Source organism: Narcine bancroftii, chromosome 8 (genome assembly GCF_036971445.1).
Source record: "Narcine bancroftii isolate sNarBan1 chromosome 8, sNarBan1.hap1, whole genome shotgun sequence".
NCBI classification, from domain to species: domain Eukaryota; kingdom Metazoa; phylum Chordata; class Chondrichthyes; order Torpediniformes; family Narcinidae; genus Narcine; species Narcine bancroftii.
Genome location: NC_091476.1, coordinates 51151726 through 51170481, shown reverse-complemented (window position 1 = coordinate 51170481; position 18756 = coordinate 51151726). Strand labels below are relative to the sequence as shown.

General features: G+C 39.3%; 1 protein-coding gene across 12 annotated transcripts in view; it reads left to right on the top strand.

Annotated features, from left to right (window-relative positions):
* Positions 1-18756, top strand: part of klhl13 (kelch-like family member 13) — a 182973-nt gene that overhangs the window by 90890 nt on the left and 73327 nt on the right. The gene's annotated exons all lie outside the window — the stretch shown is intronic.

Genomic DNA, 18756 nt, shown 5'->3' with positions numbered 1-18756 from the left:
AATTGTTTGAATAAAAACTGTAAAGGTATCAACACATCAATGATTGCTTATTGAAATAAAATTGATGAGAGTGTGCAACAACCTGACTTGTGGTGAGAACGATGTGTGCCAGGAAAGCAAGCATGCAATTGACCTTTGAGGGTCAGGATAGAAGTCTCAGATTCTACAAGAACATCTGATCGAATTCAGAAACCCGGTCAAAACACAGTTGGAAACAGAGATCTAATATTACATTGGTGCAATTAACAAAACTAATTAGTGATGCCTGAGGATAGTGAATGACTTTTGTATTATATTTATTGAAATAGAATATCTAAAATGTTTACATGTAGCTATCGCTGTTACATTATAGAGGTGATGCATGAACTGTCGTGGCAATTTATTAACTGCACATTTTATACCTAGGTTCAAATCCACATCATGTTCCCTTGCACGTTCTCTTCCCTTTATAAGTTGTCAAACTAAGTAAGATCATTCACGAATGCTCCCAATTACCCATTGCTATCAGTTTTCATATTCAACAATTAGTTACTCTTGTGGCCTGATTGTTGAATAAATTAGTGGTGTAAATTTGAAAACTTGAAATAGAGAAAAGTGGGAATGCTGTTCATTGAGTTTATTGTGTTGCAAACTGCAAATCGTTTGTACATCATGCCTTTTCTGCATAAGCTTAATTAGAAACTGGGGAGCTGAGTTTTGATAATGACCCTTTTCCGACATTTGTAGAAGTCTTGATGTGAAAGGTTAAGATGATGTCCCTTATTTTAATTTTCTGAATGGCACTGCAGCAGCCTCAGTTTGCTGTGTGTGGGAAGCGCAAGGAAAAGCAGCAGAACAAGTTCAGGAGGTAGTAGATCAGTGGAATAATGGAAGTTGAACCGCTCTTCAGATAGGCTGTTATTTTCAAAACTGCTACTCCAGCTGATGACTTTTGATGATGCAGGATATGCATTTTTTATAATAAATTTTTGTCGAGCTTATGCACAGAATGGGAGAGGATTCTTTGATGTTTATTATTTCAATATTCATATCATATTTGCAAACAAAACAGCTCTGCTTATTGTAAAATTTTATGAAACCTTAGTTTCTTAATCATTGTGGTTTTTGTTTAATCATTTTGTGGTGAATGAAATTTCACACTTAGAAAATCTTCTGACACATTTTGAATTTCCTGGATAAAATGCCTCTCTATATTGAAGCAGCAATTGCACAAATTCATTAGATCCATTGTGTTGCTGAGTTCCTCATTCAGGACATGTATTAGGAAAGCAGACTCTGAAATGTTCACGGCTACAACAAAGATGATTTCCCATGATAGCTGCAATCCAAACTGGAAAAGAAAACTGTTGTATTACTGCTGATCATTTTACTTGAAAGCTCACTGAGTATGTGCTGATTGAGAACAAGGCACGGGATTGCTTGTGATGTCCTCCAGTCCAATCACGAGCAAACTACAGAAGGAACTCAGCAGGTCAGGCAACCTCTGCAGACAGTTGACAGGCTGAAAGATGGGAGGAAGATAGGCAGTATTGCAGAGAGGAGTGGAAGTCTTAAGGTGATGAGGGAACCCTGGAAGGGATGAAGGTTGAAAACAACCAAGAGGATCACTGGCTTATCCCTTTCCTTGAAATATGACGACTACTGGAAGCACTGTTTAAATAGGGATCAAGGAATTATAGAAGACCCTTTCCATCAGCGCACAGCATCTTCAACCCACTATCAACAAGAAGAAGGTATAGGAGCTTCAAAATCAGGATTGCTAGGCTGTGGAATAGCTTATTCCCATAGGCTGTGAGATTGATGAACAATATCCTGTAACCATGGGCATCATCCCAAATATTTATATATGTTTATTTTGATTCTTAATATGATCTTTATGTACTGTGCATTGTGTGTTTTTGTGTGTGCTTCATGGTCTGGAGAGACGCTGTTTTGGCGGGTTGTATATGTACAGTCAGATGATAATAAACTTGAATTTGATGAACAGATGCAGCCATTTGGGGTAGATTTGGGAGACAATGATGCGGAAACAAACAGAGGGGGAAATGTATGGGACAGATGGAGCTAGGAGGGTTAAGGTGACCACAGCTGATGAAGGTAGGTGGATCCATACAAGGGGGGTATAATGACCTCATGGGTCAATGGGTTGGGGGGAATGTCTTGGTTGAGATGGGAAGGGTAAGGGAACTGGATAAGGGGACTGGAAGGGAGGATTGGGAAAAAAGGAGGGTGTGAGATGATGGCTGATGAGAAGAGAGGAGAGAAGGGATCCCTGTTTATGTCTCCTTATCCACCACCCCATTTGGCCCCATCTGTCCATCATCCTTCTCAGGCTATGAATCCCCCACCAACCCCTTTCACCACTCCCTGTTTAATACTTTCCCTCTCCTTTTTCAGTGCTGCGGGCTAGTCCTTGACCTGAAATGTTACCTGTCCATTTCCTTCCATGAATTCCAAATTCCTCCAGCAGTTTTTTTTAATATAGATTCCAGAATTTTGTATCTATACCCAGCCCGCCTTAGAACATTTACCATTTGGATGCAGTCAGAAGATGTACAGGATTCACATAATGCCATGTTAGTGAGGGAGAAAGGTGAACTTTGTCATGTGGCTTTAATGTAGAAATGAATGTTTCAACAATTCAGAGCTAGACACAAAAGAAAAATATATAGTAATCTGATCTAGATTAAATAATTTTAGGGATGGGCTTGAAGGAAGTGAGTGAGGTAATATGTGTTGGTGCTTGGTTGAGGAATGGGAAGCAAAATATAGATGTAGGAAATAAAATTTGGCAGGATATGATGCATAGTTGAGAAGAGTAAGTCCTTCTTCCTGAAGATTACTTTTTTCAAACTTGATAAATATTAATATCTAGGAAATATCAAAGTCCTTCAGTATGCTTATTTCACTGTAGTACAGTACTTCCATTATGTGCTGAACTCCTCATGAGACAAAATAGTTATGGAATTGTAACTTTATCATAGTGACATGTTCCATTCTGTTGAAAATCATAGCAGAAAAGAAGATGCTCACATAGGTCTTTTCATTTGTACTTTATTCTTGAAGCCTAGATTCTGCTGTGCCATACCTGGAAGACCATGTGAGTCAACACTCAGTTATCCATCAGTATCCACAGGGAGTAAGTCATTTATGTTTGGTGACTGAGATTCCATCATCTTTATGTATTTTTCTAATTCATCTTTTATGTCTATTTTTGCAAGAGCAGGTGTTTCAGACGGAGGAAGTGATGACTCATTTGCACATTCAGTTAAGACAAGTGGAACATAGATTCACACAAGTTATATCATGGGCTCCTGTACTGCTAAATTGCTAAGACCACTTGTGCAAGTGTGAATTGCCTTTTGTTTGGACAGTTGAGTGATCTAATGGTCGTTTTAAAAATGATGAAAGAATAAGATAAACAGGATCTATTTTCTCTGATGAAATGTCTTGAACAGAGGTTCATCAACTTAAAATTAGATCTAGCGTATTGTGGGTGAAACCAGGAACTGCCACAAATAAGATTGTAAAACGGGGGCATGCTGGTCCAAAAAAAGCTTTTGGCTGCTGATTTGTTTGGCTCAGACCACAATTGATAGAGTTTGTTGCACAAGATCAAAAACAGATATGTAGAGCTGAAAAAGGAATCAGCTGTGATCTGTTTGAATGAAGGAGGAAGTGATCTGGAGAGCAGAATGGGCCAATTTTGTTCCTTTTGTAAGAGGTAGGTTTTTTAAAAAAAATATAGCAGCCACATTTGAAATATCGTTCTTCAATTCATAACATCTTTGGTTTGTGCTAGTGTTTTCTGAGCGTGTTGCTTACTGAAATTCATGAGTTCACAAACACTTCATATATCCATATTTCATTCAGGTGCCTTGCCATTCGGCATGGGCGATCATGTCTCTCCATCCGTCATGACCTCTGACCCTCTGAATTGTAGTTGTTGCTTCCCCTGTTCTCCTTCGATGAAGGCTCCTTCTTTGAACTGAGACTGTAGTCGATGTTGAGTTCATGATTATACATGGGAAAAATACTGAAGTGGTTTCCTGTTGTCTTCTTCAGTTGCATTGTCCATACTGGACAGGTAACCCTGGCCACTGATCAACAGATTCATCTGCCCAGCGTTTTTAATTTTACAACAATAGACAATAGGAGCTGGAGTAGGCCCTTCGGCCCGTCGAGCCAGCACCGCCATTTTACAGATCATGGCTGATCACTACCATCAGTACCCCTTTCCAGCCTTATCCCCATAACCCTTAACTCCTTTGCCCACTAGAGTCTTATCTAACTCTCTTTTGAACATAATCAGCGAATCTGCCTCTACCACCCTCTGTGGCAGAGCATTCCACAGATTCACACTTCTCTGGGTAAATTCCAATTTGTAGAATCTGCTTGTAAAAACCATCCACCACCTGCATGCAGTCCATGGCTTCACATGACCCTGATTGGGAGGCTGAACGGGTACTACACCTTAGTAGGCTATCGGATGGAAGGTATGCCTTGCACCTCCCTTTACTGAGCAATTGCACAGCACCGATACAGATACCCATATTTATTGTACTTTTAAAAAATGGTAAAGAATGATTAAGTTTTACACATTCGAATGAGTTGGATGAATACCTAACACCAAAAGAAGCAAAAAAAATTCTTTATCTCTTCTGCTATTTCCAGCCTATCAATTTCTGCCAAATATCATTGTATTTTTATATCTGCCTGCTCCTTAATATAATTCAATCAATATTACTTTTGTATGGTAGCGCAATTTAGTCATATTTGTGTTTGGAGATCCTTATTCTCGCAAATCCTTCAATTTATGTGCAGTGACAGATTGTAAAAAATTATCCGATTTCTTTTAAATTAGTTTTCCTGTTTTGTTTTTGTATTCGTTAAGTCCAGAGGGGTTCCCATTTTTTTGTTTCTCATTTTGATTCTTTACTATTTTAAACATTTTCTAAATGAGTTGAAACCTGCTTTCCTGTTCTTCATCGGTGTATTATTTTTCCTTTTTTAGATTCTTATAAGTTCCTTTTCTTGTCAGCTGGTGACTTTTGTCAGCTTTGGAAATTTCTTAGGAAGTTCAGTTCTTCCATGTTTCACTATACAATTCTATCAACTACCTACATTTCTGTATTTAATGAGGTTGATTGCAAATATGTTTTGAATCTTTATTTGATAAAAATAAACAAATGGAAAAGTAAAATTGTCCACATGATACGTGAGGATTTCGGGACAATGTGGGGACATCCGAATTCACGTATGATATTTGAGATAATCTTGATGAGAAATAGATGAACCTGTATATGTAATGGAGAATCTTCTCCAAGAAATGGCTCACAGGACTGCCTTGAAATCAAATTTGCATAAATTAATAGGATATTCAGCAAAAGCAGTAAATTATTGTGCTTTGCAAGTGTCTTCACTAGTACTTGATAAATGTGATTCATAGTACTGTAGTTTATAACCCATGTAACTTGATTGCATATGGTACCTTCATTGGCTCAGTTTGACTTATGTTATCAGAAAATTTATGGCAATTCTGACATCAAAGTGAAGTCATGACAATTAACTCCTTTTCAATGAGGTTACAGTTGTTAAAATGTTGAAGTAACAGTTTGAAATAATGTTTATGGCAAGACTAAGAAGGTTTAAAAAGGTGCTTTAGAGAGAGGAAGAAGGCATTCTAACCTCAAACAGCCACACTGGAATAAACTTTATGTTTGTTTTTTGTACAGAGAATTTTGTACAGAGTAATTGAAATCTTTGGGAGCGAAGGAGTGAGAGAGAAACCTGTATTTGAATGAGCTTGAGCGGGATCATGATTAGGTGGAAAAATGACTCTAATTAGTAAAGTAAATCCACTGACAGTGAATGTTTCCTCATGGGTATGTCAGATGTGAACCATTTTGTCACCTTTCCGCTGAGGATCTTCATCATTTTTCATAAAAGCAGCATATGACATTGGAGTATTTGAACTATGCAGAAAGTGGCATGTTTCATGAGGTCCGTTGGAAATCCAAGCCACTCAGAATGATAGCATATCTAGAGCTGGTGTGTCTTATCTAGTTTATTGGCCTGATGGAAGGAAAGTGATCAAACCGACATACATTTTCTTGAGGAAATCTCACTTAATGTTACATAATTTAGCTGTGCATAAAAGTAGTATGATTATTGATTATTGCTTTTTTGAACGATTACTCTTTCCACTGTTTCAATTTCATCTCATGTTAGCACAGCTGTGTAATTGTTTTTTTTTAACCATAGACTGATTATTACTGAACAATACTTTGCCATAAGACCTTAATGAATCTTCTTGAATGACTGCACTTGCTATGAGCTAGTGACTTATTTTATTGCTGGTTCAGTGAATATCAGCAACTTACCTTGAGATTTGTACACCTTGTAGAATCTGAACCAAGTTGTCAAGAATTTGGGAAAATGTAATGAAATTAGTGTAACTAGGGTGTGGACCTGATGTGTGGTAAAGCCTGCTTTTATGCTGCATCGCTCTCAGGATACTGTACCTTTGGAAGTCCTTGCATAATTTGTATTTCTCATGCATGTGCTTTTCTGGTCTCGACGCCTAGCAGGTACAAGATCAGAGAATACAATGAAAAAATCATAATAAAATACAATATTATCCATTTCTGTCAACACTCTTGGCCTGTGTAAACTTTGAAGACATAACAAATTGTTAACATCGCCAATCCAATATAAATGATGTGTGTGTATTTAAGTATTCATATTATCTCATGCTGAATGATAATGGGTGGTATTATCACTCTTTTTTCCCCCAAAGATGATTGAGTACATCGCTAATCACCCAGTGTCAGGAAAAACAAAAATAATAATTCATTAATCAACAGTGAGTGCAACACCTAAAAAGTATTTTTCCTCTCCCAATTTTAGGAAAGTGTGGTGTCTACATCATCTCTGTTAAAAGAGTTATCTTCAGACAAAATTGTTTTCATGAAACAGTTCTGGATTGTTTCTTGCATCTCACGAGCTTTCTCCAGGATATTCATGACTCGCAGAAAATCTGTATTGAAGTTTTTACTGGATTTCAGACAGGTGATTTTCATATGGCTGAGCTTCTTGTTGGAAAAAAGGATAATTTTTTATTTGTACCTCAGTCCATCAATGTGAATTAGGTGACAAAAATAAACAATCATGTGACTTTTAGTCCTTGAACATTTGCTGAACTTGGATGAGCTGAGTAATTACCTTCATGCAAAAGGATTTTGAGTTTCTAAAATAGCACACGGAAGTCACGTTACTGAATCCATTACCTCATCATGCATTGATGGAAGCGTTTTGAAAGGCTGATGATGAAGCAGATCAGCTCCTGTTTGAGCAGTGACATGGATTCATTCCAGTTCACCTATTGTAGTAACAGGTCAATGGTGGATGCCGTCTCACTAACTCTACACAAAGCCCTGGAACACCTGGACAGTAAAGATGCATACATCAGGATACTCTTTATTGACTACAGTTCAGCATTTAACACCATCATCCCCTCAAAATTGATCAGTAAACTCCAAGACCTGGAGTTAACACCCCGCTATATAATTGAATCATGGATTTCCTCACCTCCAGACCATAGTCAGTGAAGATTGGTTAAAAACCTCCTCCACACTTTCCATCAGTACTGGACCACCACAGAGCTGTGTACATAGGCCCTGACTCTACTCACTTTACACCTACAACTCTGTAGCTTGGTACAACAATAACTCCACCTACAAATTTGCCGATTATACCTCAATAGTGGGTTGTATAAAGGAAGGGGATGAGTCAGCACAAAGAAGGGAGATTGTTGGTGCACCATTCAGCCAAGTTTTCAACCTTGCACTCAATGTCACCAAAACTAAGGAGCTGATTATACACCTCTGGCTTTCCTTTCCTGAAGTCAACAATCTAGTGATCATTGGGGGATCAGAGGTGGAGAGCGTGAGCAAATTTAAGTTCCTGGGAGTCATTATCCTGGAAGATCTTTCTGGACCCAACACACTAATGGCATCATGAAGAAAGCACGTCAGCGTCTCTACTTCCTCAGAAGTTTGCAGAGGTTTCATATGACATCAGAAACTCTGGCAAATTTCTACAGAGGTATGGAAGAAAGTGTGCTGATTGGCTGCATCATGGTTTGGTGTGGAAACACCGATAGCTCTGAGCATAAAGCCCTCCAAAATGTAGTGGACACAGCCCAGGACATCACAGGCAAAGCCCTCCCCGCTATTTGAGTACATCTACAGGGAACACTGCTGGCGGAGAGCAGCAGCAATGATCAAAGACCGACACCACCCAGCACATGCTCTGTTCTCGCTGATGCCATCAGGAAAGAGGTATAGAATGCCACAAGACTCGCACCACCAGGTTCAGGAACAGCTTCTCCCCCTCCACCATCAGACTCCTCAACAACAAATGCAAACAGAAACTCATTTAAGGACTCTTAATTGTGCACTTTATGGATTTTCTTTTCGTTCTCTCTGTATTGCACAGTCAGTTTGTTTACATTCATTATCTGTTTACAGTTCATGCTCTGTACAGATTATTTTCACACTACCAATTAGTAGTAATTCTGCCATGCAGGTAAAGGGAATCTCAGGGTTGTATATGATGTCATGCATGTACTCTGACAATAACTCTAAAATCTAAGCCTGTGGCTTTCTGTATAAATGGTTGACATAGTTAAAGTATCTTGTCTTTTGAATGTGTTGATACAGTAAACTTGTAAAGGAAATAGGTGCGGCAACAAGAAGTGAAACACAATCTTTAAGTTGCTTCCTAACATAAGCATGGCCTTTCACCATCTTATCTGGTGTGCATTTGTGGAAGAGGGCAAGTTTTTTTTCATCTGCATTTTAAGTATCAATTCTGATATCTTCCGAAAGTAAATTAGCCTTAGAAATTGGAAGTGACATTCATGTGTTCCATTGACTGTACTCTCCACACCCAAGCATATTCTCTCTATCTTGTTACATCTAATGTAATGATAGTAACTGAAATGAGTACTTCCCAATCTAATTAATGTGGATGGAACTCCTAAGATGTCATTCCAAGTGGGAACAAAGACTGCTTGTTAACTTACTAGTTCCCCCTTTATTGATGCCAAAATAGCAATGAGAAAATTGCACTGACAAGCAGAAATGGATTAGAACTTTGTGTGGTCGACAAAGGTGAGATGTTGTTTCATGCTCTGTAAATATTTGTTCATTTTTATCTTTTATAAAGGTATTTGAAGCAAAACTTTCACTCATCCCTGCAATCAACTGGATCACATCAAAATCATTAGTGCATTGGTTCTCATTTCACTCACAGACCACCCTTCTTTAACACGAATAAAGTATTTCTTTGGACTACTAATAACAAGCCCACAGAACACTAGTACAGGGGGTGTAAAACATGAAAGTCTGTAGACACTGAATGTAGTAAAAACACGGATGCTGGAGGACCTCTGCTGTCTCTCAACAGCTATAAGGGGTAAAGATAGTATTACTAATGTTTTGGGCCTGAGCTTTTAAGTGAGCAAAAAGTAGGCAAGGGGCCCCTATTAAAAAGCAGTTGAAAAGGGAAGCATGGGAGGAGTACAGACCAACAGACTAAAGGTGTTAATTGGATATGCTAAGAGGATAGGAGAGGAAAGGTGAAAATTGATGGGGGGGGGGTAGTTTTTGGCTCTGTGAAGGGAAACAGGGAAAAGGGAAGAGAGAGACAGAGCTAGAGGAAAGGAGACAAGGAAAAGATGGGGGAGTGGGGAGCTGTTGGAAACAGGAGAAGTTGATGCTAATGCCATCTGGTTGGAGGTGCCTGATGGAATATGAGGTGTTGTTTCTCCAATTTGCAGGTGGTCTCAGTCTCTAATTTGCAAGTGATCTCAGTCTGGTAGAACATGAGTCCATGGACCGACATGTCGACAAGGGAATGGGGCAGGGAATTGAAATTAGCTGGCACTGGGAGATCCATACTTTTGTGGCAGAATATCGGAGAGACTGGATGTAGTCTGGGAGATCGTTCCTTTGAGCACCTCAGCTCTGTCCACCACAATAGTGTGGATATCCCAATTTCAATTCCCTGCCCCAGTTCCTTGTGTTCATGCCTGTCCATGACCTCCTGCACCACCAGAATGAGACCACTTGCAAATTGGAAGTAAAACATTTTCTATTCTGGCTGGATGCCCTCCAACCATATGGCATTAATGTCAAACTCCAACTTCTGTTAAATCCTCCCCTCCCCCACCCCTGCCTATCTTTTTCTTACCTCCTTTCCTTTAGCTCTGTCTCTCTCTCTCTTCCTTTTTTCCTCTGTCTCCTTTCACAGAGCCAAAAACTATCTCCCTTCCCCCAATCAGTTAACGTTTCCTCTTCTGTCCTCATTATATTATTATATTCCCACCTCTGTATGGCCTGGCACAATTCCAATGCTATCTCCAAGTTGACACCTCATTTGTCAGCTGAATCACAAAAGCCAATGAGGAAGCATATAGGAGAGAGAGAGAGAGATCGGCTCGTTGAGTAGTGTCACAACAACAACCTTGCGCTCAACATTAGCAAAACCAAGTAGAGGATTGTGGACTGAAGTCAGGGGAACACAACCCAGTCCTCATTGATGGTTCAGTAGTGGAGAGTGTCAAGAACTTCAAATTCCTGGGTGCCAATATCTCTGAGGATCTGTCCTGGAGCCTCTACATTGATGCAATTAATCATTAAGAAGGCCTGCCAGCAGCTATAATTTGTGAGGTGCTTGAGGAGATTCGGTAGGTCACCAAAGACTTTCAAACTTCTACAGGTGTACCGTAGAGAGCATGCTAGCTGGTTGCATCACTGTCTGGTATGGAGGCACCAAATCTCAGAGCAAGGAAAAACTCCAGAGGGTTGTTAACTCGGCCTGTGACATCATAGGTACCAGACTCCACTCCATCGAGGACATCCACATGAGGCGGTGTCTTTATAAAAAAAAAAAGCAGCCTCTGTCCTCAAAGACTCCCACCACCCAGACCATGTCCTCTTCACTCTGGTACTATTGAGGAAAAGGTACAGGACCTGAAAGACTAGCAGTTAGTGGCACAAGGACAGATTCTTCCTCGCTGTCATCAGATTCCTGAATAATCAATGAACCTAAGACACTGCCTCACTTTTCTGCAATATTATTTGTATTTTTTATATTATTATTGTAAGATGGTTCATAATACGAATATTTTCACTATGATGCAACTACAAAACACCGAATTTTGTGACTGGTACATAACAATAAGTTCTAATTCTGATTCATGTCCAATAAGCACTTTTGACCTGTACTCCACCTCCTCCCATTCTTCCCTTTTCACAAAATTTTTAACAGGCCCCTTGTCTGCTTTATGCTCAGGCCCGAAACGTCAGTAATATTGCTTTACCTCCTATGGGTGCTATGAGACTGGCTGAGCTCCTCTAGCGTCCCTGAGCTTTTACCAATATAGTAGGAAGGTCTGGCAAGCTCGAACCCTTACCCAGATCACTGAGGAATTCTCGTTTCAATGGGATTTTTTTTGGAGAAATTTTGTTTTTTGTTGGTATTTTATAAATTTGTTTTACATGTTGTTTATTATATCAGTAATATTTGTCTTCACTGCATCGCTGTGGACCACCTACAGCAAACCCATGGAGTACCAGTAGTTTGTGGACTACGGGTGATAAATGTGTTTGGAGAAAGGAAGTGTTTGACATGCAGGCCAATACAGATTTAGAAATGGCAATAGGTAATCTATAAGGGCCAGAAAGATGTTCATAGTGGAAACAAATAAAAAATAATAGATTGTTCTCAGGGGTCAGCTACAGAAAAATCACTTACTTATTTTGTCCTTGAGCTAAATAACAATATATAAAATAAAAAGGAAGAAACCTTGTTTTCTATTCAGAGAAACTGCATTTTTTCACAAAGCACATTTAGTGCAATAACTGTGACAGCAAATATTAAATTATCTTATTTTCAGTTATTTTAAAATGGTATAGTGCAGGATTATATGCAAATTTCTGTTATTCACTGAAGTAACCTAGCCATTGTAAAAGTGGCTAATTGCATCCACTGCATCGTATTATACGTAACAACTTAAATGCTGTAATCCTATAGTGTCCACAAAAGCATTATGATAAGGAAATGCATTCATATATTTCCTGTCAATGTGTATAGAGCACTTTTTTTCAGGAAATGGATTTGGAGTTTGAAAATTTGTTATTTATATAATGACTATCTTGGTGCTCTAATGGATGTTTCTGTAATCTGAGAACAATTTTTCATTGGTGGAGATTATATTCCTTCACTGAGCTGTGGATAAGCAATACTGGAGCTGAATTGTCTGCACATCTCTAAAGCAATACTTTGAATCGTTTGTATTTACTTTCATTGCTTCTTCAAATTAAATGCTCAAGATAGACATCACCATGAGATTTTTTGGAAGACATCTAATCCCCTATATTTTTGTTGAAGTTGTCAACCAGCTGCCAGATGCAAGACATCTAGTTGACTTTAGATGCTTCTGGGATTTGCATGGCCTCATGAAGTAGATCTAAGAATTCAAAACATTTATGACACCAGTTGAATCATTTTTTTGATGTGCACTGTGTTGCACCAAGATTTGGATTCCCAGAATCCTTCATTCCTTGTCGTTAACAGATCCAGACCAGCTTCAACATAAAGTGCTGTGCTACCTACCTTATTACTACTGGCAACGTAATGTGTTTAGTGTCCTAAACACTTCAGTGTTTCAAGTAAATATCCCATTTTGATATCAAAACCAGTGAACCTGATCACCATTGGAGGAATTGGTCAGGGCTTTTGATGAAAGATGTACACATTGACCGATTTCTGTGGACTCCAGCAGAACCTACCTCCTTCTCAAACCTCAAAATAAAGAAAAAATAACACAGGTTACAGTTTTCATGGATCTTTGCTTTCTGTGATTATAATGGTAATCCCATAATGTCATTTATCTTTTTGGAGGCAGTTGTGGAAAACCATTCGCTGAGTTGTGACGGATTGATTATTTGGCTGCAGCTCGTTCAATGAGTTTTTGAGGTGAGCGCCCACCTCTGGTAGAATGACCGACCAATTCAAAGTCAAGAATCACTCTGACATTCTGTTCGGATAATTTGCAATATGGTGTGTTAATTATAATACTGCTGCCCAATAGCAATTGCCTTTTGTAGCATCTGCATTGCTCTTGCTATTTTTTCTTGTGGGCTTAAATGTAGGAAGCTTAATTAGATTCAATGTAAGTTGACTTTCTTGGTCCACTCTTGAAATTTGGAATTCATGTATTTGAGGAATTATTATTTTATCTTTACATCAAGCCAGAAAATTTATATTAGAGCAAGGGCAATACTGAAGCAATGTGTTTGGTGCCACCATTGAGGTCACGATGAATCAAATGATAGAAAATGCTTAAAGATTTGCTGAAAATCATGGAAAATTCTTCTTCTTTAACCCTACCAGTATCAATTGTTTCAATGCCTCAGAATTCATTCTTTTCCATCTAACTCTGATGACATGTGATCTATCCCCTTTGCCAAGCATCTGGGCATCTACAGTATCTTACTATCTCTTTATCTGTCTCCATGCTGAATTTTGTCAAGTTAACTACGATGGATTGAGATAATTCATTAGATTAAATATGGTAAACAAATTGAATTTTTTTTTGTATTTCCACATGAGAAAAATAGATGCATTTTGTGGCCTAAATGTTAGAGTTGGAATTTTAATGAAAAACAGAAAATGCTGGAAAGATGCAGCAGGCCAAGCAGCATCAACAGAAACAGGAGAAAAGAATGGAGCAATGACCATTCCTCAGAACAGTCCTGACAGATCACCAAATTCACTTGTCAGGAAGGCTTAACAGTGACTACACTTCCTGAGAAGACAATAGAGCCACCCTTCTACAGGAGCTCTATTGAGAGTGTCCCGGCTGGCTGTATCACAGTGTGCTGCAGAGAAGTGGATTGGAGGACATTCCACGGGACCATAAGAGTGGCAGAAACACTGGAGTCTCCCTCTCTGCCATCCACATGATCTACTGGGATTGTTGTCTGAAGAGGGCGTGCAAAGTCATTGAGGACCCTTTCCACCCCGCACGCAGCACCTTTCAGCTGCTCACATAAGCATCAGAACCACGACCACCAGGCTGAGGAACAGCTTCTTCCCACGGACAGAGAGAATGCTGAACGATTGAAGTAACTGCTTGCAGTAACCATCCAAGACTCATATTCATGAAACAATATTTATTTATTTGTTTGTATATATGAATACTTGTCCTGCATATGTATTGTTTGTCTTTATCTGTGTTATATCTGGTTGTGTGTCAGCACTGAGGATTGGAGAATGCTGTTCCATTGGGTTGTACTTGTACAATCAGATGACAATAAACTTGACCACTTATTTCTCACTAGGTGCAGAATATGGTAGCATTCTAGATTATCTTTCACATTTTATTCACACCTTGTGTGTTTGTAAATTGACAAACCGACATATTACCATATTAAGCAATAAACTCCATTAAGGCTGAAATTACGTTTTTTTAAATGTGGGCCCTGGTCCTTTCCATGGAGAAATTATTTAAAAAAATACCTAAGCCATGATACAATACTTGAACTACTAATTTGCTGTGGTGAATGTGAAGAGATTGTCATTGTTTATTTGAGACAATTATTTTACTGGTACATTTATTATGTCTTCAAGATTGCTGTGAGATTAAAAATTGATTTGCTTGGTTGAACTTACAGCTATCCAGAAAAGTAAATCATGGGGATGTGTTTCTTAGTTATTTTTCATCCATTTGCTTTATGCACTTTTGTTACTTTAGTTTAAGAAAAATGTTGGCGATTGAAAGGCTGTTTGACTGTCGAGAGTTATCTGGCTTCGTCATAGAGCACTGTGATTATAAGTCTGCTGGATAAATCGTGGCAAGGAAGGAGGTGAATGCCAGTGGGATGATACTTATAAAAATGTGCAAAGTTGGTAATGCTATGCTATTTGTTTAACATAATTACATAGTATGTTTCCTCAGAGATAACATCACTTGTCATTTCAGATTTGAGGTGGTGTTAGTTTCGCATAGATATAAAGGTTTTTATTTCTTTATAGCTGTTTACTTAGTGCCCCTGAAATTCAAATCTACACTGGGTTGTTCATTCTTTTTGTCTCAAGGTAACTTGCTGCAGAGGGAGTCATGCTTGACCAGCAACTTGACCTGATGAGGACAGAAATGTTTGGTAAAAAGGCTATATTAGTGGGAAGAACTTTTAACTTTGAAATTTGAAGACAAAAATTCCTTCATAGCCTATAAAATCCCAGAAGTTGCTTCCCTGCTGCTTATTTCTGGAGTAACTTGGGATGCAAGGAAATGAAGCTTCGTTCATTAAAAACATGAGAGGTGACTTAATAGAGGTCTACAAATTTATGAGGGGTATAGATATGGTGGACAGCCAGCACCTCTTTCCTGGGGAGAGAGTAGCAAATGCCAGAAGACATTTGTATAAGGTGAGAAGAGAAAAGTTTAGTGTAGAAGTTGGGGGTAAGTTTTTTTAATTTCAGGGTTAGTGGGTGTCTGGAATGCAATTCAGGGGTAGTGGTGAAGGCTGGTACAATAAGGACATTTAAAAGACTCGTAGGCGGGCCACATCGATGAAAGGAAAATAAGAGGTTTATGATTGTGAGGGAGGAAAGGTGTGCTCGAATTTGTTTGTTCTAAAATGGTTCTGAATATCTGGCCATTGTATTTTTGTCAGGTTTAGTATCTGCAGTAATCATCACAGCAGAATTGAAAGCATGAAACAGTTAACTTTTGGAAGTGCTTGCATCTGAATGCAGTGAGCAACCGTGGATCATTAAACATCAGAAAAACTACTGTATATTTCGACATATGTCGACAAGCATGTAGGTCGAACCCCATTTTTTTAAACCTCATTTTAATGATCTTATCGTATATCTGATGTATAAGTCGACTTCCATTTTTAGGCTGTCCAGTCCTCCCAGCAGCAACCCAGAATTTTAAAAAACTCTCTAGTTGCCAAGTAACAAAGCTGTAAATTACTGTAAGCAAGTTTTTTAAAAAAAACCTCAGTCTACTGAGCAGGACCAGGAACCTCAGCCTGCGGGGCAGGAGCAGCGACATCGTTCTCCTGGCGGGAGTGGGAAGCTTGGACCTATGTGGCAGGAGCGATGACCTCGTTCTCTGGAGCAGGAGCGGTGACCTTGTTCACCCAGTGGGAGTAGGGACCTCTTGCTGGGAGAATGAGGTTACCGCTCCTGCTCCCGAGAATGAGGTTGCCGCTTCTGCCATGTTCTCTCATCAGGGGCGGTGACCTTGGTTTACGTGGCAGAAGTGGTGACCTCGTTCTCCCAGCAGGAATGGTGACCCGGGTAGGAGCGGAGACCTTAGGCTCTATAATTGTAGAATGTCTGGGTGGGTTATGATGGTGCCCGACGGTGGGGAGGTGTCAGGGAATGGTGGCACCAGAGGTGGGTAGTTGCTTCTGGGTCGACTAATATCCCACTTCTTGGGTCAAGTTATTCGCCAAATCAATGTCAAAAAGTTTTTGACCTGAATTTGAGGTCTCAAAAGTATATCTGGCATATGTTCACCCCAATTTCTTGAGTGATTTTCTTTTGGGTTTTACGACTTGACTTATGTGCCAAAACATATGGTTCTTCAAGCTTTGTCTAATGACATTTCTTTAGAAGCAGTTCTGCTAAATAAAATTAGATGTACACAAGTAAACCAAAGAATGCGCTGCATCATCCTACTTTTAAAAACCATCTGTATATGTAATTTGGTTGAAATTCGCAGAAGTAGCTTTGTTTAGGTAAAATAAGATGCCTTGTGTAAGATTTCAAAATTTGATGTCAGTCGCCATTCATAGTTAATCCAATTTATAAATACTGCAGCTTGCTTCGTGATGAAATTATCCATAGCTCCCTATTTTGTTCTAATATGCTCTTTAATAGGTTCAATGATGTCTTGGGCTTGAATATTCATCTTAGGATGGTATATTTCTCTAAATTTGGTAGAACATTCATAGAGTACATGTTGATATTCACCAACTCATAACAACTTCAGCAAGAACCTGTTGTCACGTGGACCTATACAGCTAACAAGTAGAAGTTAGTGTCTCTAAAAGCTTGAGAATGGAGGAGCTGGATTGAATAATAACCATAGTTTTGAACAATATACTTTTAAGAAATGAGCTCATATCTCTTTTATTTTGTGACCCAATTAGCTCCTAAATTGAGTAAGTGGTTTGGACCTACTTACTATTAAATCCTTATTTATTGGCTAAATGGTTTGCTCTCACCCAAGCTCTTCTCATTTGTGATACCCAGATAACTAAGACACCTGACCAAACTTGTCAGTAAGGAGGAAGAAAAAGTTTCTGTGTCAGTGCATTTGATTTTTGCTTCTACCAGGTCAGAATGTGACACATTGGAGAGAAGTGGGAATTATTTGTGGTATATAACCAGCCTAGAGCAGGAAAGGAAAAGGGGCATGTTAGACAGTACTTGTGATGACAAGGTTGCTCACGGTGGACAAAATGAGGACGATGATGATATACTGTATATTGACAACATGAACTTTGTCTTGATTAGGGCATCTTCTTGTGATTGAAATCTTCAAGAGCTTTAACCTCTCATGTGATCTTGCAGAGGTGCGAGTCGAATTTTTTCCCAGCATTAAATGATGAATGGCTTCATTTTAACACTCACAGATCCATCCATCATGCAGTGGTACTGTTAACATAGTGATTAGTACATCATTATTATAAGTGCTAGTGACCAAGGTTCTAATCTGGCATGCCAGTAACGAGCTTGGACATTGGCCCCATGACCTGAGTGCTTTTTTTTTTCTCTGGGTACGCTGGTTTCCTCCCATCTCACAAAATGTACAGGTTGGTTGGTTAATTGGATGTAGTTAGATGGCATGCGTTTTATGGACCAGAAGGGCCTTCTAATGTGTTGTATCTTTAAAATGAAAATAATAACAAAATATGATGCAAGTTGCCAGAAGAATACAGATGGAAGAGCCACAACATTTGACTGATGCACCAGAATGTCTGGTCGCTGCCATCCAAATTTGCTGCCATATTGATTGTGTAACAACTCATCAGAGGCAGAGCTGAGACATTTCTCTTTGAACCGTTGAAGGATGAGAGGAAACGTGATAGACAACTACAAGATTATGAGAGGCATAGATAGGGTGGACAGCAGCACCTCTTTCCCAGGGAAGGATCAGCAAACACCAGAGAACATGCATACAAAGTTAAGGGAGGAAGTTTAGGGGAGACATCAGGGGTAAATCTTTTACACAGAGAGTTGTGAGTGCCTGGGTGGTGGGGATGGTGGTGGAGGCTGAAACATTGGGGGCATTTAAGAGACTCTTTAGCCTCTTTTCCACTGACATCCCAGTGTCCTGGGAAAGGAAGCACTTTGTGCCGTTTTCACTGGGCCACTCTTAACAGGGACACTAATTGCTTTTCCACTGAACACACTCATCTCCAGGGATTGGAATGTTCTACCTTTTGTTGGAAAAGGGTGACTGTATGCTGTCCCTTTTCTATGGGTTTTTATCAGCAAATGCCGGAGATATGAGCAGGAGCAAAGGTGGTTAATCTCCGACATGAAAGGATGTCATTTGACACTGGCGTTCAGACAATGTTCCTTTTCCACTGAACCCTGACTCAGTAAATTCCTAGTTAATTCCTGGGACAGGGTGCCAGTGGAAAAGGGGCTTTAGCC